Here is a 22555-nt window from a genome sequence, read left to right on the forward strand (position 1 = left end):
TCAGTCGTGTCCGCTCTCCGCAACCCCATGAATCACAGCACGCCAGGCCTCCCTGTCCATCACCAACTCCCGGAGTTCATGCAAACTCATGTCCACAGAGTCGGGATGCCATTCAGCCATCTCATTTTCTGTCGTCCCCTTCTCCACCCACCCCAACCTTTCCCAGCATCAGAGTCTTTTCCAGTGAGTCAGCTTGTCACATGAGGTGGCCAAAGTATTGCAGTTTCAGCTTTAGCATCAGTCCTTCCAATGAACACCCAGGACTGATCTCCTTTAGAATGGACTGGTTGGATCTCCTTGCAGTCCAAGGGACTCTCAAGAGTCTTCTCCAACACCACAGTTCAAAAGCATCGATTCTTCGGCGCTCAGCTTTCTTCACAGTCCAACTCTCACATCCATACATGACCACGGGAAAAACCATAGCCTTGACTAGACGGACCTTTGTTGGCAAAGTAATGTCTCTGCTTTTTAATATGCTATCTAGGTTGGTCATAACTTTCCTTCCAAGGAGTAAGCGTCTTTTAATTTCATGGCTGCAATCAGCATCTGCAGTGATTTTTGAGCCCCCAAAAATAAAGTCTGACACTGTTTCCACTGTTTCCCCATCTATTTCCCATGAAGTGATGGGATCAGATGCCATGATCTTTGTTTTCTGAATGTTGAGCTTCAAGCCAACCTTTTCACTCTCCTCTTTCACTTTCATCAAGAGGCTTTTGAGTTCCTCTTCACTTTCTGCCATAAGTGTAGTGTCATCTGCATATCTGAGGTTATTGATATTTCTCCCAGCAATCTGGATTCCAGCTTGTGCTTCTTCCAGCCCAGCGTTCCTCATGATGTACTCTGCATATAAGTTAAATAAGCAAGGTGACAATATACAGCCTTGACTTACTCCTTTTCCTATTTGGAACCAGTCTGTTGTTCCATGTACAGTTCTGACTGTTGCTTCCTGACCTGCATACAGGTTTCTCAAGAGGCAGGTCAGGTGGTCTGGGATTCCCATCTCTTTCAGAATGTTCCAAAGTTTATTGTGATCCACAGAGTCAAAGGCTTTGGCATAGTCAATGAAGCAGAAATAGATGTTTTTCTGGAACTCTTGCTTTCTCCATGATCCAGTGGATGTTGGCAATTTGATCTCTGGTGCCTCTGCCTTTTCGAAAACCTGCTTGAACATCTGGGAGTTCACGGTTCACATATTGCTGAAGCCTGGCTTGGAGAATTTTGAGCATGACTTTACTAGCGTGTGAGATGAGTGCAATTGTGCAGTAAGTTTGAGCATTCTTTGGCATTGCCTTTCTTTGGGATTGGAATGAAGACTGACCTTTTCCAGTCCTGTGGCCACTGCTGAGTTTTCCAAATTTGCTGGCATATTGAGTGCAACACTTTCACAGCATCATCTTTTAAGATTTGAAATAGCTCAACTGGAATTCCATAACCTCCACTAGCTTTGTTCGTAGTGATGCTTTCTAAGGCCCACTTGACTTCACATTCCAAGATGTCTGGCTCTAGGTCAGTGATCACATTATCGTGACTATCTTGGTCATGCAGATCTTTTTTGTACAGTTCTTCTGTGTATTCTTGCCACCTCTTCTTAATATCTTCTGCTTCTGTTAGGTCCATACCATTTCTGTCCTTTATTGAGCCCATCTTTGCATGAAATGTTCCCTTGGAATCTCTAATTTTCTTGAAGAGATCTCTTCTTTTTCCTATTCTGTTGTTTTCCTCTATTGCTTTGCATTGATCACTGAGGAAGTCTTTCTTATCTCTCCTTGCTATTCTTTGGAACTCTGCATTCAGATGCTTATATCTTTCCCTTTCTCCTTTGCTTTTTGCTTCTCTTCTTTTCACAGCTATTTGTAAGGCCTCCTCAGACAGCCATTTTGCTTTTTTGCATTTCTTTTCCATGGGGATGGTCTTGGTCCGGGGACTAACAAAAAATGATGGATGTATACTCCTTGCTTTCAGGAAAGTTAGATCTAGTAGGAGAAAATACTTGCACAGGACATGTTTTAGCCAAAAAATAATGAGTGTCCAGAGTGGAATTTGAGGCACTGATTCGGGAGGAACGTAGTGGGGTCTTTGTGACCACATGATGGAGAAGTCCACCAAGTCTAGTAGACGTAAGCCCAGCCCCAGTGTGAAGTCAGATGGCGTTCCTCTCCTTGGAGGTTTTTCTGCCTGGTAAGGTGTGGCAGCGCTGATCAGTACTACTGACTCATCTTTACACAATCACAGAGAGACTATCTCAGACAAAGTCGGAAGCATCAACACCCAAACCCAAGAGTTAAGATTTCAGATAAGCACCCTTGAAACTTGGAAGAGGTCATTGTAGGATAAATAAAGGGACACATTCCTTTACACTGTGGGTTGTAAATGTATTACCTCATCTGCAACTTGTTACTGCAAGAGCCTATATAAACCATAAAATTAGGTTCAAGAAGGTTGAGATAAATGCATAAATGAAGAGTTACAAAGAAACTCTTGAAGTGAAGGAGGTTTCAGTTCCATAGGAATCTAGTAAGGATCTACTGCTGTGTACTAACCACTACTTTGGACACACACCTGATTTTCTGAAGGTCCCACTCTCTTTCATCAAATGATCCTTGGTGTCAGTCCTGAAGCAGGGGTCTGGAGTAGAAACAGCTGGGTAACTGTGGGGAATTTCCTATATCCTAATACTCTTTATTAGCACCATTTGCTTACCAGGTCTTAATCAATACAAGTCCCCTTTCTCCCTAATTCACACCTTGGATAATTGCTTATAAAGGACAATGTTTCAACTTCAGAAGAACAATTAGAAATTCTAGTCTGAGCGCTAGAAAAAACAAAGGGAAACCACATCTGCTCAAGTTTTCAACAGTTGGCTTTTCTGAAGTTGAAATACTCTGGCTAATTAAAGTTCTGGGCTCCTTAGTACCCTTTGCCTCAACCCATTGACAAATGCACCTAAATACTAGTGGATCATAACTTGGTCTCTTTAGGTCAGTGATTCTTGAACTATATCATACATCAGAAATACCTGGAGGGCTTGTTATAATAGATTGCCAGGTCCCAACTCTCAGAGTTTCTGCTTCAATAGGTTTGTGTTAGAGCCCTAAAACTGCATTACTAATGATTCCCGAGTGATGCCAACACTGCTGGTCAAGGGATCACACTTTGGGAATCACCGCTCCAGTTCATGATGTACAGTCAAAAGCAATCTCCACCTGAGACAGATCACACTCAAGCTGTCATCAGCCTCATACATACAGGGTGGAGAAAGTCTCCAAGAGGGGATAGATCGGGAAAGAGGGATTAGAAGGTCAGGAGGGAACACAGAGGCTTGTATTCAGTACTTCGCTGTTTTCCCAGAAGAGGAATCTGGGCTGCTCCTTGAACTTATCCCTGCCCCTCACACACCTGGCTACTCTTGACCCATTTCTTCAAGAACCATCCTCCACCACAGGACTCTCAGCCACCACCTCCCAGACTGGCAGCTCAGCGTGGCTGTCACCCTTGTCTATTTCCCTGTCAGGCAACATCTGCTCCCAGTTCTCGGAACCAGCCTGTCAAGAAGTGAGTGGCTCAGGCTGTGAATTGCAAATCGCCCCAGTACCAGCCCAAGTTCCATGCCCAAAAGGCAGCTGTATCCTGTCCCCATTTTATACACACATGAGCATACAACACACACATACAAAGAAACCCCTTCCCCACTTCACACACACGCACACACACACATACACCGTGCACACCAGCAGGCCACTGTTTACTCCACCTACACAGAAATCCTTCAGATATTGCTTCTGGGCTCCAAATACCAAGCTCAGCCTCAAACCAAGAGGGCATAGATCGAAGAGAAAATTTCAGTCACCAGCAAAATGTGGCAAAGGGGAGGGAGGGTGCAAAAAAGATCATTTGTTACTCAAAGTAAGTAAGTATTTGGTTCTAGAATCTCAACATGTTTAGTCTCTATCCAGACATGTCAGTTGAGAGAAACTTTTAGGAGAGGATGAAAACGAGGAATAAATCCACAGAGCAGAATCCGGGATCTCTGAATAATTTGCCCACGGGAGTAAGAGTGAAATGAGTAATTCTCTCTGAGTCCACTTATCCTCACACTGATCAGCTGAGAAATGAAAAAAAAAAAAAAAAGGTTCACACACACTCAGACTCTTTTTCACTCTCCACTGAAGGACTTATTCCTCTGGTTCTGGAAACCCTGCCTGCTCACTGAGAAATCACATGCATGATAATTGGTGGGGAGGTTGGTCGGGCTGGAAGCAGGCTGAGGACACTCCATCTTCCTCCGCACCCTCCCTGGGTCTCTTACTTCCCCCCACCAGTCAAAAGTGTGCTGACTTCCTCACTGCTTGCAGTTTGCCACCACAAAAATGACACCCTGCTTTCTATAGAGCCCAAGTCTCTTTGGAAAATTTTCTAGCATGTCCATCCTTTTCAACACTTTTTTTCAATGGAAGCAGTCATCTTTAAACCATACAACTGAAATCTTTGTCGTCAGAGATATTTTTTCCTAAATAAATAACATAAAAGTGTAATACTGCACCAAGTTAAATACCAACATTATCCATCTTGTGGCTGTCAAAAATATTAAATATATTACTTCAGTGAGAAGTGATTGCTGATACACCATTAGATAGCTCATCTTCCACAGAGTTATTTTTAGGCATTTAAGTTGGCATGAACGTGCATCTTAATGCCTTAAATTTAAAATAATATTAATGGTAAGACTATAAGCAAGTTGTGATTCTAAAGGTGCTTTAGCTGAAATCAGGGGGACACTTTTAAAAGACCCATCCAAATGTTCTTTGTGCAATTAAGTTTATTTCCCAGGTTTATAAAATTCAATTGTGTTTCTGCAAAGGAAAAAGAATTCACTGTCTTCCCTTCCTTATGACAAAACCCCAGCAGCAAGTCATTATCACTTCTGACTAATCAGAGAGAAACCACCTGCAGGAATACTCCCCTTTCTGTTGACTCCCAGCAGAACCTTCCAAATGATGATTAATCACTGAATAAACGGCGGAATTGACAACAGCATAATGACAAAGAGAAAGCAGAGACGGGGCCTGAACGGTGGGTGCATGTGGTCCAGCCCCAGTGGGTGGAAGGGCTGAAGAAGATGGATGACCCTGAAAGCGCTTGACACTTGAGTATCTTGTCTTTTACAAGGGGGTCACTTCTGCCAAATTCAACAAATAAGGCAGCAGGTATCAAGTGGATATGCTTCCTATGACTGTCGGAAGCAAAGAGGAACACCTTAAAAATTAAACTAATGAGCTTAAATTGACATCCTAAGCTCAGATGATAACAGAAATAAGAGATACTACAAATGACAGCCTAATCCATTATTGTGGAAGGCATTCAGAAGGTTTTACTGATTACAGACTCAGATTACCCTAACCATGTCCCTACTAATTTGAAAAATGATGAATCACTAAGTTCAAACAGGGCTCAGAAGAGTCAATTATACTAAGTTATACTAAGCAGTGATATCAAAAGCTCATATTTTCTACACTAAGGAATAAAACATGTTATGCCTAATAATAAACAGAAATGAAGTCTATTACCCACTCTCAGTTGACCAAGTCATTAGCAATAAGAATGTTTCTCTAATCTTTCAATATTCTTTTCAGGATATATACTCCCTGCCCCAAGGAATCCTACTAGTCAAAGTTTATTAACATGAAAAATATTTGTAGTAAATGAAATATTGGTTTGCAACCAGCTTAATGTCCTTCAGTTACTGTCAGTTTTCAGGCTCTCTGTGCTCAAAAGGAAAGAACAGTTACTGGGCAGACTCATTATTTCCCAGGCATCCTCAATATCATCATCCATTTCACCAGGATTATCTTCATCTTTTTCAGTTTTTCTTTCTGTAAAATACAGGGAATTTAAGTTCACAAAAGAGTGTCATTTACATCTTTCCATTGGTTCTAACTAAAACAGATACCCCTCGTCACTGCCCTATCCCAGCTACATGACACTCTTTGACACTTATCAATTCTGTCCTATCTCATGGACCACTTTCTATATTAATTCATAGCAACAGAACGTATCTTGTTGTATGGCTGTGATATCATGTATCAAGATTTCCCTGTATGTCTAGTTACACTTTTTCCTGCATATGTCTTGTTCTCAACCATGTCTAGAACAAAACTTCGCAGTTGTAGATGCTGAGCAAATATCTGGTAAGTGACTATTTTCTGATTCTTTTTTCCAGATTCAACCAATATGATACCCTTTATGTGAGATCTTTGAAATCCTCTCCAAGGGGAGTTCTCAAGCATGTAGGTTTCATTTAGACCTGAGTAAACCAGTCTCGTTGAAATAGCAGAGGAATCTGGGAATAGATGATTATAGATGGACTTTGAAATAGTCAGTGAACAACCCCATTTCTCACTACTTATAATGTGGCTGCATTGAGAATTTATTTTTCCCATCAAAATCCAATCCTACCATCCTCCGATGGCTGGAGAGTTTAATCTCATATTCAAAATTTGACTTCAAATTCAAACTCTTTGGTCTGGTTTTCAAGTCTTTACCGAAGCTCAGCACAGTGCCTGCTGAGCTGAGTTCCCCACCACCTCCATCCTTACCTGTCACACCACACACACATGCACACACTCACACATGACTCACCAAATGCAGCCCTGCCTTTGCCTCCCCGCTTCAACAGGCATGCCCTACCTTTCCTCTGCTATTCACACTCTCCACTGTCTCATTCTTCCCGCACTTCACTACCCTTCTCTGGACCACTTCTAGAAGATTACAGTCTTGCCTTAAAGTCTTTGGGAGGCTACAGCCAGTACTGCCAGCATGAGAGAGTATGGAATTTGGGGTCATCGAGCCATTCCAAGTTCTCCATTTACTTACAACTTTACAAGTTGCTTAAATTTTCAAAGACCATTCTTACATCTCTTAACTAGGGATAAAGATATATACTTTAGCGCATTATTGAAAAAAATTAAATGAAACAGTGTTTGGAAATGCCTGGCCCAAATACTGCAAAGACTGTGTCATTCATTTATGAATCCTCAGTATAAAGCCTTGAGCCTGACATATTATAGTAAATTTGATTCAACATTGAATGAAAAGTGAGCAGACACAAAGAGGGATAAAATATATACACACAATATTCAAAGTTTTTAATTTAATAAAATGTGACGGCTTTGTTTTTCTCATTTTATCTTTTATATTTAAATCATTTTATCTTTATTCTTTTAATCCCCTATTTATCATATCTACTCAATCGACAAGTTAAATATTAGATATCATTCATTAATGAGCACCAGAAACCAAATGTTTAAATTTTTATCCTAGTGTGGAGTTCCAGTTTTTCTTCTCTACTTCTCCCACAGCTCCAAAGGGACACCAGAGAGCAGGGAGCCAGGGAGCTCCTATATACATGACAAGTGTGAAGGCCAGGAAGCACAAGACTCTCCTCACTGTCTCCTGTCTGCTGGGGAGATGAGAGGCTTAAAATGAAAAAGGACACAGAGGTCCCCCTGAAGGCAACTAAAGGGAATAGGTACTTAGGTCAAATATTAGGGGAAAATGCCACAGAAATTACTAAGTCATTAGACAAGTAATAAGTAAAAGAAAACTAATATGAAATGAAGGAAAATAAAAGAATAAGACACGTTAGGTTTAATTTGATAGATTTAAGAAATTCTCAGGGATTTTTTGGTTTGTTTTTTGTGCGTATGTATGTTTGTGTTATTTTTTCCCCCAACAATCACATTTTTTATCCATAGCAATCTGTTACGGTTAATGAATAACTGCAAAAAGGAATTAAATGTAAGTCCTTAGAGTAAAATAGTAAAATAAGTCAGAAAAAGATACTTCTTTCTAAAGACTTTTCTGGGAGAATTTCTTTGTCCCATATCTTTCTAGATTTTTCACTTTGGATTTAATCTCCAGGAACACACAAAACATGACCACTTTATAAATGAAACCAAATTGCACAAAGTGCATCTTTTGTTCCTAAACCAAGTAAGTTCAGATTTATAAATGGTGCTTTTAGCAACTGTAACATCAGTAACTATATTCTACAATTCTCGACTCTTTCTTTCTCTTCTCTTCTTATCTTCAAGAAAACAGATTCCCCCCACTATTATTTATTATTTTATTTAAAGTTCATATCTTGGGAAAAGATTTGTCATGTAAAGTTTTGCACCACCTGTTAGATATTTGAATTTGGTCCTGCACATAGTATGTCAATAAAATTTATTTCATTATTCTCGAGTGTCCAGTGGAAGAAAAAAGAGTATTCCTCTTGACTTCTTACTATTGCATTTTACTGTCCAACGCTCCAGACAAAGCAGAGCCGTAACTCCAGGCTGCATGCATGCAGTCTGGGAGCAGTCTGGGAGTGGACTAGGCCTTCTCCCTGAGGGCCCACGCCTCCAGAATGTTCTTCCCTTCCTGATCGGACACAGGCTGAAATCTATGAACTTGTCTGCTTGGTCAGTCATTTTCCTGAAGCCTGTGGGTGGACTGGGATCAGAGATTAAAGTGGTTCAAGTCTTTATTTATTATTACCACAGAGTAGTCTACCCAAGCTGTCCATTTATAGGGACGGGAGATGCTTTTATAACTGTAAAGAACATCATTAGTGTTTTATTTCCTCTCCCAACTACCTGGCTATGGTTGTTATGCTCACTTTGACCCAATCAGGGCCCAGAAACAGTTTCCTGGCCTAGGGGATGAAATGTGAGGTTGCTCATCTCCCAGGCGAGGCTGGACACACCGAGACAGCATGGTCCAATGACCTGAGCAATGGGCTGGAAATTTCAGACTAACTATGCCTCGTCCTGCATCAGACTTGCTGTGTGGTGCCAGGTGGAACACCTGCCTTCTCTGGACCTCTACCTGAGTTTGTTTGATGCATGATGGGAATGGCTGCTATGAGATAGCATGCAACTAACAGTCTTTCTGAGCCTGGGCTGCTTCATATATAAGACAGGAATGACTAGCTAGTGACTTCCTTACCTCACAGGGTCAGTGTAAAGCAAAAACACATATTAAAAATTCAAGTAATTTGTACAGTGCTGAACAAATTGTTTCTTCCTAGTGCCATTGTTTAGCAACAGGGCAAGTCTCAGACTCAAACCCAGGTTGCTCATTCTTATTCCAGGATACAGCATAATCTACATGGACTAAACCCCCTTTTCTTTCAATGAACATCCAACAAATATTAGACCCAATGAACTATGGTTTCATGACACAAATGTCCCTGCAAGGGTTGGAGCAGGTTCCACTAGTGGCTAAATTGAGAAATATTTTGATGCCAGCAACCTCTTAGGAGTGTTATGGCAGCTGTTAGGTTGAAACCAAGAAAAAATGTGGTGCAACAATTTTATTTAAAGCAGATGTCAAAGTGAGCCACACTTCTAAGTTTTCAAATGTATAGAAAGTTTTCACTTGAGGATAGAAACAGGATGGCAAGGCTGCTTCCTTCTGGGCTGAATCATACTTGGCCCTCCCTCATTATATCCCTAGTTAATTCTTCAGTAATTGGGGAGCTATGGTCTTTGCAAATGTCACAGTTTTACCACAGTGTATTTACTTCTCGGTGGATTAGCATGAATGTGTCGATTGCCTTCTATTGCCAATTTTGTGGGAGTGATTTGAAAGCCTGCAGAATAAACTGTTATTTAACTTGGGGAAATGGGAAGGAAAAAAATGGAAGTGCTTTATGTTTTGCTCCCTTCGGTTCATATTTGCAAGAAATCCTCATAACCCAAGGCAGCTGGACTCCCAAGGATAATGATAACATTGGTAGTGAAAGATTTGGACCTGGCTGGAAGGTGGGGCTTGTGTAGGAGGCAAATTTTCCACGCAGATGTAAAGCATAAGAAATATTTATTTATAAAGATTACATATGAGGATCAGAAAAATGGACTTGTTTCTGAGGAACCTTGTTCACAGTATAAGCCAAAAGTATTCAGCTAACTTGGTCTCCTTGCAAAGATGGTCCGTATCAGATCCACCTGCAAACATTTGTCATTCTGTAGGGCATTTGCTTGTCACTCTTTATCTAGAAGAAACTCTTGTTTGGAGTACCAATGCATTTAGATTATTTATAAAAATCAGTTAACTCCAAGTTGACAGAAATGTCTCTCTTTTTTCTGAAATTTCCCCAATTAAGGGTGGGATAATTAGTGAAACTGATATAAAGAGACTGTTGAGTTTTCACACACAGGCCCTGCTAACTACAGATGAGCATCCTGTGTGCTTCTGTCTCCGGATAAACAAGCCGAGGGCGTTACTCTTCTTCTCCTTGGCTCACATGTATCCTTTCTGCCTTGCTCCTCTGCCTGTTTAGTCTCTTGAACAAGTTAATAATGATCTCTATTATGACATAATGTTCACTGGCAAGCAGAGACACACAAACACCAAAACGGTGGCCACCCCACCTTACTGCTGCAGATGAATTTTGGCCATAGCCTATTGGTAAAGCCTGGATTCTAATAGATTGCCCCCTACCCCTGCCCCTCGGAGAACAGGACATCACTGCTGGATTGACCAGGGGGTTTATGTGAGATTGGTTAAGCAGAATCTGTATTACAAGAATGGCCAATGATTATTGTTGTCTCCTTTTTTGTTTTTCAAGGAGAAAATAGAAAAACATGATGAAAGCGTACTATAGTAAAAGAAGTATTTTGGGCTAAGAGACTAGAAACTTGGTCAATAGTCCCAAGGCCGCTTCTGTAAGTTCAGTTTGAGCATGTCACTTATCTCTGTGGGCCTCAGTTTTCCAATCTGAAAGTGAGTGGATTCAACTAGACATACAAACTTTTTCAGATTTTAACCTCAATAATTCTGTTTTACCAATGTTCATTTTTTTAGTAACTATTTTTCTTATTACTCAAGCAGTGTATGTCCACTGTGTAGTTAAAACAATTAAGTATGCTAAGTTGCTTCAGTCATGCCCAAATCTTTGCAACCCTATGAACTGTAGCCTACCAGGCTCCTTTGTCCATGGGATTCTCCTGGCAAGAATACTGGAGTGGATTGCCATGCCCTCTTCTAGGGGATCTTCCCGACCCGGGGATCGAACCTGCATCTCTTGAGTCTCCTGCATTGGCGGGTAGGTTCTTTACCACTGTCGCCACCTGGGGAGCCAGTTAAAATCATCTGCTATCTTACTACTCTGAGATAACTGGATTTGCAAATATATAGTAATAAACCTATACCAAATGTAGTGAAATATATTAAACATTGAAAATATACTAAAACAAGCAGATACCAAAGTTTTTTCCCCAAAAAGTTAACACTAAGTTTCTTTCTTATTCCTGGAGCATACTTGGACTCATTCTTTTTCACTTCCTCTGTCTTATGCTGCAGTCCTGGATATGAGCTCATATTGGAATGATGATGTCCCTGGCCATCAGAAAGAAAGCATAGAACTATAAAAGAGCACTCAAAGGAATCATAAAAATTATTTGGAACTACCCCTTCCTTTTACAGGGGAGATAATTGAGACAGAAAGAGCCTAAGTTATTTGTCAAACATCATAGCATTCACTGGATGACAGAGGCAGGGCTAGAACAAAGAGCTCCTATCCCCAGTTTTAAAACTGTTTGCAAAGGGAGGGAATATATGTATAATTATGGCAGATTTAGTTGTTGCATGGTAGAAGTCAACACAACATTGTAAAGCAATTTTCTTCTAATTAAAGAATAAATAAAATGCTTGCACTCCTTTATTATTCTTGTTTCGGGCTGCTCAGGTGGGGCAGTGGTAAAGAATTCACCTGCCAATGCAGGAGACACAAGAGATCCATGTTCCTTCCCGGGGTGGCAAGATCCCCTGGAGAAGGAAATGGCAACTCACTCCAGTATTCTTGCCTGGAAAATTCCATGGACAGAGGAGCTTGGTGGGCTACAGTTCATGGGGTCACAAAGAGTCAGAAACAACTGAGCACACACATTACATTATTCTTATTTCAGGTTGTTTTTTTTTTTAAATTTAAACAGCAGAGTCAAAACCTTTTTTTTTTTTTTCTGATTGGACTTTGTTTAACAACAAAACTTAATCTGACCAATTTTCCTGGTTAATTGAGGTCTTTCATAACCTGTCCTCATAGCTGGTCACAGACAGACTGCAAGAACTGCCTGGAAGGGCAGGAATGTATCATGATGAGAAAAAAAGTACTGAGCCCCTATCCCTACTACCCCTCCCAGTGATATGAGACAAGCAGTAGAACCTTAATTTTCCTTTAACTTGTTGAGTTTTCCTTGGACTAAATGAAGGAACCATCCCTACACATGCCTTTAAAAAAAACAATGTCAGATACTTAATAAATATTTGTTTACTGATGAAGCTTGCTCCAATCAAAGGCACTGGCTTTCCTGGTGTTCTTGTTCTACGGTGAGATGGGGAAATAGCACCCACCCACGCCTATCTCACGGAGAAGCCAAGAGAGTGAAAGAGACAATGGAGATCGGATCCTTGGAAGAAAAGTACTGTGTTTATTCAGATCTTGTTTCTATTAACCATCCAGCCAAAACACTTGGTCCCTGGGAGACTAATTCTCTAGCAATGAGTCTATAGGGCTTATTTTCGGTCTACAAATGGCCTCATTCCCCAGATCATTCCACCCAACCTTGAAAACTCTTCATTCACAATTCTCCACCCAATTTGCTTTCCTGGACCATACCTGGTCCTGGCCAAAGTCAGTTGACAGACTTCAGGTCCAGCTGTCTTTTCTTTCTCCCTTCCCGCACCCCCCTTTCCCTCTCTGTTGTTCTCTCAATCCCGGCTCATGCAAAGGATGCAGTGCTTTTCTAAAGACAAGGTGGAGGAGACCTTGTCCTCCTAATTCCTGGATGAATCTCTGATTCTGGTTCAGCTAAAGAAACCATGATCCAGAGACTGAAGATGGTATGTTCAGGGTTTCATCACTGGTTGGAGGAAGCAGAAGGGTGATCTCTTTCTGATTTTAACTTTTGATGATCCTTTTTTTCACTAGGCTCCTGTGTTGTCAATCATGACATTTCATTTTATTTCAGAGTATATATCTTGTTACCTCCCTACACAATCAAGCAAAGTGATTTTTATATTCATTTTTATCGATTAATTAATAAAATGAATTTGGCTGGGTCTTCCATTCCTGCTGGAGGTCTTTCTCTAGTTTGGCAAGCAGGGGCTACTCTTGAGTTGTGATCCTGGGGGTTCTCATTGCAGTGGCTTCTTTTGTCACAGAGCACTGGCTTTCGGGCGCATGGGCTTTTGTAGTAGTAGCACATAGGCTCACTAGTTGCGGTTCCTGGGCTCTAGAGCTAAGTAGCTGCACACACAGACTTGGCTGCTCCGCAGCTTGTGGGATCTTCCCAGACCAGGGATCAAACCCATGTCTCCTGCATTGGCAGGATGATTCTTAACCACTGGACTACCAGGCAAGTCCTATAGCAGATTCTGAATAAATACATGAAGGAATTAATTAATCCCAAACTAATTTTTCTCTTGCTAATCTTTATTCAGTTTTTAGTACTTATCTGCACAAGAGTCTCTTTAGTGGGTATCAAATGTAAGCATGCATCAGAATCACTTGGGGGGTTTGTTAAATTACTGGGCCCCATGCTCAGTTGTGTGTGTGTGTTTTTTTTTTAACAGGACAGGTATAGCCTGATAACTTGTATTTCTAACAAGTTCCCAGGTGATGCTAATGCTGCTGGCCCAAGAACAGCCCTTTGAGGACCACTGATCTATCTCATTCAAAGACTGCTGCTGCTGCTAAGTCACTTCAGTCGTGTCCGACTCTGTGTGACCCCATAGACGGAAGCCCACCAAGCTCCCCCTTCCCTGGGATTCTCCAGGCAAAAACACTGGAGTGGGTTGCCATTTCCTTCTCCAATGTGTGAAAATGAAAAGTGAAAGTAAAGTCGCTCAGTCGTGTCTGACCCTTGGCGACCCCACGGACTGCAGCCTACCAGGCTCCTCCATCCATGGGATTTTCTAGGCAAGAGTACTGGAGTGGCTTGCCATTGCCTTCTCCGCATTCAAAGACTGCTTTCTTTAAAAAGATCGGTTTTCAGCTACTTAAGTATTCCATGCATACTTTCCACTATGCTTGAGTATATTGCTAATCAGTGGTCTGATTTGCTTATCAAAGATTTCCCTGGTGGTCCAGTTGTTAAGACTCCATGCTTCCAATACAGGGTTCGATTCCCGGGCAGGGAACGAAGTTCTCACATGCTGCATGGCATGGCCAAAAAATTAATTTTTTTAAGTTGATTTGCTTATCAGTTTTCTTAAGACCATCAGTGGTAATCCGAAATGCTATTAAATATGTGTATACACACACTTATATTAATCTGTCAAAAATTTAGTCTGGAATATTTTTTTTCCTTTTCTGTTATTATTTTTTCCTATATGCAAGTCAGGAAGCAACAGTTAGAACTGGACATGGAAAAACAGTCTGGTTCCAAATAGGAAAAGGAGTACATCAAGGTTGTATATTGTCACCCTGCTTATTTAACTTATATGCAGAGTACATCATGAGGAACGCTGGGCTGGAAGAAACACAAGCTGGAATCAAATTGCCAGGAGAAACATCAATAACCTCAGATATGCAGATGACACCACCCTTATGGCAGAAAGTGAAGAGGAACTCAAAAGCCTCTTGATGAAAGTGAAAGAGGAGAGTGAAAAGATTGGCTTAAAGCTCAACATTCAGAAAACTAAGATCATGGCATCTGGTCCCATCACTTCATGGGAAATAGATGGAAAAACAGTGGAAACAGTGTCATACTTTATTTTTGGGCTCCAACACCACTGCAGATGCTGATTGCAGCCATGAAATTAAAAGACGCTTACTCCTTGGAAGGAAAGTTATGACCAACCTAGATAGCATATTAAAAAGCAGAGACATTACTTTGCCAACCAAGGTCCATCTCGTCAAGGCTATGGTTTTTCCCGTGGTCATGTATGGATGTGAGAGTTGGACTGTGAAGAAAGCTGATCACCGAAGAATTGATGCTTTTGAACTGTGGTGTTGGAGAAGACTCTTGAGAGTCCCTTGGACTACAAGGAGAGCCAACCAGTCCATTCTAGAGGAGATCAATCCTGGGTGTTCATTGGAAGGACTGATGCTAAAGCTGAAACTCCAATGCTTTGGCCACCTCATGTGACAAGCTGACTCACTGGAAAAGAGTCTGATGCTGGGAGGGATTGGGGTCGGGAGGTGAAGGGGACGACAGAGAATGAGATGGCTGGATGGCATCACCGACTCAGTGGACATGAGTTTGAGTGAACTCCGGGAGTTGGTGATGGACAGGGAGGCCTGGCGTGCTGTGATTCATGGGGTTGCAAAGAGTCGGACACGACTGAGCAACTGAACTGAACTGAACTGATAACATAAATGATGTTCGTTATCAGTGGTCCATGTCTTCATCCTCACCTAAAAGATATTAGTACTAGCAGTATTTTGACTACTACTTGTAACAATATTTTGGGGCTTCCCAAGTGGCTCAGGGAGTAAAGAATCTGCCTGCAATGTAGGAGACTTGGGTTCGATCTCTGGGTCAGGAAGATACCCTGGAGAAGGGAATGGCTACCCATTCCAGTACTCTTGCCGGAGAATTCCATGGACAGAGGAGCATGGGGGGCTACAGTCCATCGGATTGCAAAGAGTCGGACATGATCTGAGTGACTAACACTTTAATATTTGTTATAGATGATCATTAAATTTACAACTGGAATAGGATAAAAATTCAAGTACCAATCCATTTAACAGCTGAAAATACTGAAACCCATAAAGTGAGTTTTCCCAGATTTCACAGTTACATTGTAACACAGCCAAGACTAGACTGTAGCTCTGCTTTCTTCTATTTCTTTTTTTTTTTAAGCCTACCAGGATGCCTCTTTGACATTGTGTGTCAAGGTATAGTTGTGTGCAAGGCTAAACTGCCTAATTCTGTGTTTTTTTTTTCAAACCGCTATCAATGGAAGTCTTCCAATAGTTAAAAATAATTTCTCCAGTGATCTAGATTTTTTACAAATAAGCTTGCAAAAAGAGATATTCTCTATTTCCAGAAATATCTCATTGTTCTCAGGTATCGTGCTAAGTACTTTATATGAAATCCTCCATTTAATCTTAGAATGAATTCTAGGGTTATGTACAATCCGTTTTCTGACTTAAAAATTCATATTCAGATGTAAAAAGACACAAGAGGTCCCTTGCCCATACTACTGGGATTAGAATTTATTACTGCCATTTTCTCTATCCTCACTAGGCAACGAGCTTCATAAGGACAAAGACTATATATATTTAATTACTATTTCCAACCCAGTGCAGAGATAACAGAAAGAGCTCAATATATATTTGTTGAGTGAGTGAATAAATGAAGATCTCTTTTACTATTTTTGGTCTTACCTGCTTCTTCTGCACTCCTTGTTCTACCATGGGGTGCATTTAATAATAAAAACTTATAGGGACTTCGTTGGCAGTCCAGTGGTTAGGACTCTGTGCTTCTACTGTAGGGGGCCCAGGTTCAGTCCCTGGTCAGGGAACTAAGATCCTGAGTGGAGTGGCAAAGTAAATAAATAAAAGCTCACAGTTATCCTGGAATGATGGAAGAATGTATTTCCTTGTATAGCAAAATCTACAGTTTATTTTTACTACCTTGAAATGTGTACACTACCAATTTTTTTCCAACTGTTTTAGCAAAATTGGGCTCCCAGGGAAGCCCTTGCTTGCAAAGGACTTTTTAGTTATTCACAATTAATAGTCTCAATGGTAAACGTGACTCACCATCTCATCATTCCCATTGAACAGAGGGAAACACATAATCAAGTCACAGCCAAGGTCAAAGTCAAATGAATGGAGGAGTCATGAAACCAGTGACCCTGGCCCTGAATCTAGTTAGTTATGCCTCTGGCTCCTGGTTTCTTCCAAGATTTCTACACAGTTCCAACCTCTCCTCACTTGCCAGATGTTTACTGCATCTTTCAAGTGGAAGCAAGTCCTTTCAATTAGACTCACCAGGGGAAACCCACTGTACTTCTCTGAAAGAGGAACGGCAGAACCAGTTCGTCTAAAATAAGAACTGACGTGATTCTTTGTCTGAATTCTGAAGCTGTTCGGACAGCGTTTTCTTGTTGGCTAAGGTCCCACCAGTAATGAACTAGAATATAAAAACAAAGACTGTTCTCATGTCATTTCCCAACCAAAGAGGTCTAAGCACTGGGTGAATAGTGTAGTGTCGGCATGTTCATCTGAGTCTTGAGCTTGACTTTTTCCTACCTAAATATTTCATCAAATTCCCACCAGGATGTGCTCACACAAAATCTGTGTTTCCATGTCTGTAAAAGAGTCCCAGAAAACAAGCCAATTTCTACAATCATTTAACAATTTCATCCCTGATATCTCCAGGTTTTGTTTTCTTGAGGGCATAAGGGAGCAACTGAAAATAAAATTGATAAAAACTTCACTTTAAGTTAAATTTAAATGCTATCTATGACTTGTCTTTATTCCCAATTTCATAATCTAATTTCATGCCTATACTAGCATTTTAAGGGTGTACATGTGTGTAGTTCCTTTGAAATTTTCATAACCTCATTAATTAAAGAACTGCGGAACATAAAAGGTGAGAGAAATAAGGTCAACAAGAACAAGAACACAGCTCAAGACTTGGATATTTAATTAGATTCCCTATTAAGCTGTTCCTTCTGGAGTGATCAGCTACTGTGGATCTTGTCTAAGAAGTAGCTAATAAAAGTTCCTTGCAACAGTCTTTCCAAGTTTTCCCAAGGCCTTCAGAATTTGAGACAGCAAACCTCAAACCCCAAAGTATTCTCTGGAGAGATTTCCAGGTTAAAGTGGGAACTGCAAATAATTAGAGCAAGCTGAATTGTGGACAGTAGCTGCTCTGGCAAATTTACCACAAGGGCATTCCTTGGCGTCCATAGTGAGCTGGCTCCCAGGCAAGAGAGGCCAGAGGAAGAGTCTCCACTCCCATATCAGTGCCTTGCTTGCCTCTTCCCTGTACTTTCTTCACCTACAAAATCAGGAAGATCTGCAAAAATCTAACCCTGACTGCTTCAAACTGGTTAAGGAATCACAATCCAATCAAACATGTATTTCAATGGGGAAGAGGATTTCAGCTAATATTCTATACTCTGTGCTTCTCTAGTTCAGCTGGATTTTTTTCCCCTCCTTTTCTGCTTATATCAAAGACAGAGCTTGTTAGAACAAGGCTTGAAAACTCAGTCATTTGCAGGAGAGAGGCATACCACATAAGATGTAAAGCAGAGAGGGTGTAAGAAGCACACATCCCACTTAGCCTGGATTTAGTATTACTTTTACTGTGCTGGGTCTTTGTTGCTGCCCACGGGCTTTCTCGAGTGGCCAGCAGGGGCTGGTGTCCAGGCTTCTTACTGTGGTGGCTTCTCTCACTGTGGAGCACAGGCTCTAGAGCGCGTGGGCTTCAGAGCTGCAGCACTCGGGCTCTAGAACACAGGTTCAGTAGTTGTGCACAGGTTTAGTCAGCCCGGGGCATGTGGGATCTTCTGGTCCATGTCCCCTGCATTGGCAGGCAGATTCTTAATCACTGGACTACCAGGGAAGTCCTGTATTCTTTAAATGAAAACATGGATATAAGGAATAGATTTTATTTTTTAACTTTACTATCTGAAAATAATATTCCAAGAAACATGGTAAATGGCAACTGATATTAGGCCTCAGGGCTGGCAGTAGAGAATCATGGGGACTGTGGAAAATAGGAACACAATGAGCCCATATAAACGTGGTAGACATTGCACACCTCCAGCAACTGGCTGATGTGCTGCATTTCAGGACCCAGGGCTGCCAAACTGATGTTTCAGGAGAAACCAGGTTTCTGGACTTTTCCCAAGTTGGCAACTTAGTCTGGATTTTTTTGTTGCTGTTGTTATTGTTGTTTGTTTTACTTTTCTTAAGAAGCCCTGTTCCAGGTAATACCGTGTGGTCCAGAAAAACCCAAACAAGCAACAAAACAAAAAAACCTGTGTACACCCTTGCGTTCAGGTCCTGAGATCACAGTGAGGTTGGCTCTGTAGTTTTGACTACCCATATCTCTCCATGTCAACCACTCAGCCCTCATCCTTCGTGCACAGCTTTCACTTTTGACTAAATCTAAATTCAGTACACAACTTTGGGATCAGCAAAGATAGCATTTGCTTACTTCTGCTTCCTAAATGAGGTTAACGGTGAATAGGACATACATTTTCAGATTTTTCTTTCAAGTGTAGCAACTGGGGTGCCTTTATCGATGTGTAGTCTCTGCTGTGAGTAGCATTTTGTATTAAAAGAAAATCTGTTTTTGTGAGGAGTCACATCCATGGACGTGAAATGTAACAGTGCCAATTGGCCCACATTGAGTTGAACCCAGATACCCAGGAACAAGTTAATTAAACAATGAGAGCAAAGAATATATCATAGCAGTAATACTGAAACTATTAAAGTCAGAGGACCATTCAGACATGGAAATAGCCCTAACCATAAGCTCACTTTAATCCTTTCATTTTACACCAGAAAGAACTGAGACCCAAAGAGATTCCATATTTAAGGGTGCTAGCTACCTGGTCAAGAAACTGGATCTAGGACCCAAGTCTCCAGTTTCCACATTCAGTGTGTTTTTTGTTACTATCTATTAGCAATTCTAACAATAATATATGTGATTGGAAATTTTATTCACCGAGTTGAAAATGAGCAACAAAGTAGTGTACCTTTTGTCAGTAACACTCATAGATTTGGGGATCTACTTTTGGATGCCTGTCACATAGCTCGTTAGCTCCGGGGGCGGGGGGGGGGGGAAATTATCATATTATTTTATTTTTAATTTCTTTTCAGTTAGCAGTAAATCAAGACTTCCTGTTCAACCTCTTTGCTCCTCTTTCTGTGATTAGCAGGGTCCACTGTGCTACACAGAAGAGCATGTACAAATGAACTCGGCACATTATGACTCAGCTCTGAATATGTTTTTTTTTTCCCCTGAAATCACTCAATCAGAAGATGACAGTACCTCACTCTCATAAATATACAATTAAATATTTTCTATAGGCAGACTGTAAGTGGAAGGTTGGAGTGGTCCCTTGAAGTCATTGCTTCTAGCCCTTGAGATTCCAGGGTAGATGTGGCCCCAAGTATCTCAGCTTATAAAAAGAGGTTCTACCCCAAGATTCCTATAGCATGAAAGCATAGTATTGTAGAAAAAGCAGTGGACCCCAGGAGTAAAGAGTACTGGCGGTAGGTATGTCCACTCTGGAATTCCGTTTTCTCGTCCTTAAAATGACAGGATTGAACAAGATGATTCCACAAGCCTCCAAGTTTCAACATATGCTGCTTTTACCACGGAAAGTAGAGACTTATTTGAGGTTTTCTGATGGAAACACATATACACAACACACGCATAATTGGCACTTTTAGGGCTGACATATTGTACAGTGTTATTTGCTTCAGTGGTCAAGCATATAGCCCAATCTGATACAAAATATTTGACTTTTTGTTGTGTTTCTGCTTCTACTGCTGCATATTTAAATATTTTTAATATTATCTTTATATTCCAGATATGTGTTTATAAACTTTCTAGAGTTTCTGCCTTCATAATTTGGCAATTTGTTAAACACACACACAAAATTAAGGTTTTTGTTTAAGCCCTAATCTTTTAGGAGACACAGAAGCAAGAGGGAAGGAAACACTTGCAATTTGTTGACTTTTGTATCAAGAGGGAAACCTTTTTCATGTTTAAAAATCTTTGATTTTTTTTTTTCAAAACTAACATCACAGGAAGGAGAGGAAATCGTAGCAGAGACACTAAAAAGTCCATACACTGCACTTCCACCCATCCTTTCAACATTTCTACATCTTGTGGTGCTTCTTTAACAATTAGTTGAAGATTGATGCTTTTCAAGATAATGAAGCATGGAACTACCTTAAAGACATACAGTTCCTTTTCAGCATCTTCTCTGCATGGGCCAGGATATTGGAGAAAATCAGCAGATTTCCGAGTGTTAATGTTCAACCAGGTACAGTAATGGGTATAAAGCACAGAAGGCAAGACAGATTCGTTTGACAGATCCACCACTCCAGTCTATTGAAGTTGGCGTGTACTAGCCTTGTACCTTGCCTTGTCTAATTAGCTGCTGAGCTGGGCCCTTGCTCCTCACTCCTGATGGAAACTTAGTGGGAAAACTCCTGTCACCAGGCATGATGAAGTGGTGCTTGATTGTGCTACAAGATGTCCTGTGGCTGCAGTCCAGACAGTTTCGACTAATCATCAACTTTGCAGATTCCAACACCAGGGCTTGTCTACCAGGGCAGGAGCTTTGCAAAGTCAGCCTGAATGATCTGTAGCTGCAGAGAGAACATAAGGAATTGCTTTGTTTTATATATTTTTAAAGGACTGACTGCAATAGGCAGCACCATTGAGCGTACCTGAGAAACTGGGGGTCCACTTTCATGTCAAGACTCCTCACAGCTTAATAAGAAGGGAGCAGCACCAACATTTGCCATCTGCTAATGGCCACATCTATAACTGCCTTCAAGTCATTTTATAACTATGTAACTATTCAGTTAACTCCTCACTTTCTTCCCCTGAATAGGAGTTTACATTATGGTTGCATAACATACTTACAGCTCTGTGCCTTTGAACAAATTACTTATCCTTCTGGGTCTCAGTTTCCCAATCTTAAAAAGCTTAGAATAGTGCCTGACACATGGTGGGAGGTCATTAATGTCAGCTGCTTATATTATTATTTTTATGATATTTCAACCCATCATTCTAAAAGTAAATGTGCTAAAACAACATCTGTTGATAAGCATCATCTCTACATTGTAGATTCTAAAATTAACTACAGTTTTCAAATGATAGTTAAGAGTTTAACTAGAATCATCTTTCAGTTCAGTTCAGTTCAGTTCAGTTGCTCAGTCACGTCCGGCTCTCTGCGACCCCATGAATCACAGCACGCCAGGCCTCCCTGTCCATCACCAACTCCTGGAGTTCACACAAACTCATGTCCATCGAGCCGGTGATGCCATCCAGCCGTCTCATTCTCTGTCGTCCCCTTCTCCTCCCGCCCCCAATCCTTCAGATTTCAATAACATGTTGTAATAACAAGACTTCCAATGCAGCTTTCCTAGCTGGCTACAAAAGGAGCGGGCTGTCTGTTTCTCTCCCTGTTGGTAAGCATTATCACACCTTGGTGCTGACAAAGGTCATCCCAAGCAGTGTATTCAAGGACAGAAGCATATGCCCACCACTATGGGTAAAAATAGACCTGAATGTTCATACTTAATGTTTTGAATGTCTGTCACTAGCACACAATTATAACTAATCCCAGAAGAATTACCCCCTGTCAAAAATGCAGCTTTTAGCTCAGGAAACAAAGATAGAGGAAATAAAATTTGGACAGGGACAGGACCAAATCAGGCCCAATCCACCCTGGCTCCCATTTTTCAAATGGGAAACCTGACACCCAGAAAGGTGACCTGCTCATTTATGTCAGAGCCAGATTCCTACCTGATCAGGGCAGAATCAGGAGCTCAGGCTGTTTCTGAGCATGGGATGAGTTT

At 41.0% G+C, this 22555-nt stretch overlaps 1 pseudogene; it reads right to left on the reverse strand.

The window, feature by feature from the left end:
- LOC129555195 (nicotinamide/nicotinic acid mononucleotide adenylyltransferase 1-like) overlaps positions 1-21444 on the reverse strand; it is a 52613-nt pseudogene extending 31169 nt beyond the window's left edge.
- Between the last annotated feature and the right edge of the window lie 1111 nt (positions 21445-22555).

This window comes from Moschus berezovskii, chromosome 12, assembly GCF_049115385.1.
Source record: "Moschus berezovskii isolate FMDL1 chromosome 12, NW_MosBer_1.0, whole genome shotgun sequence".
NCBI lineage: Eukaryota > Metazoa > Chordata > Mammalia > Artiodactyla > Moschidae > Moschus > Moschus berezovskii.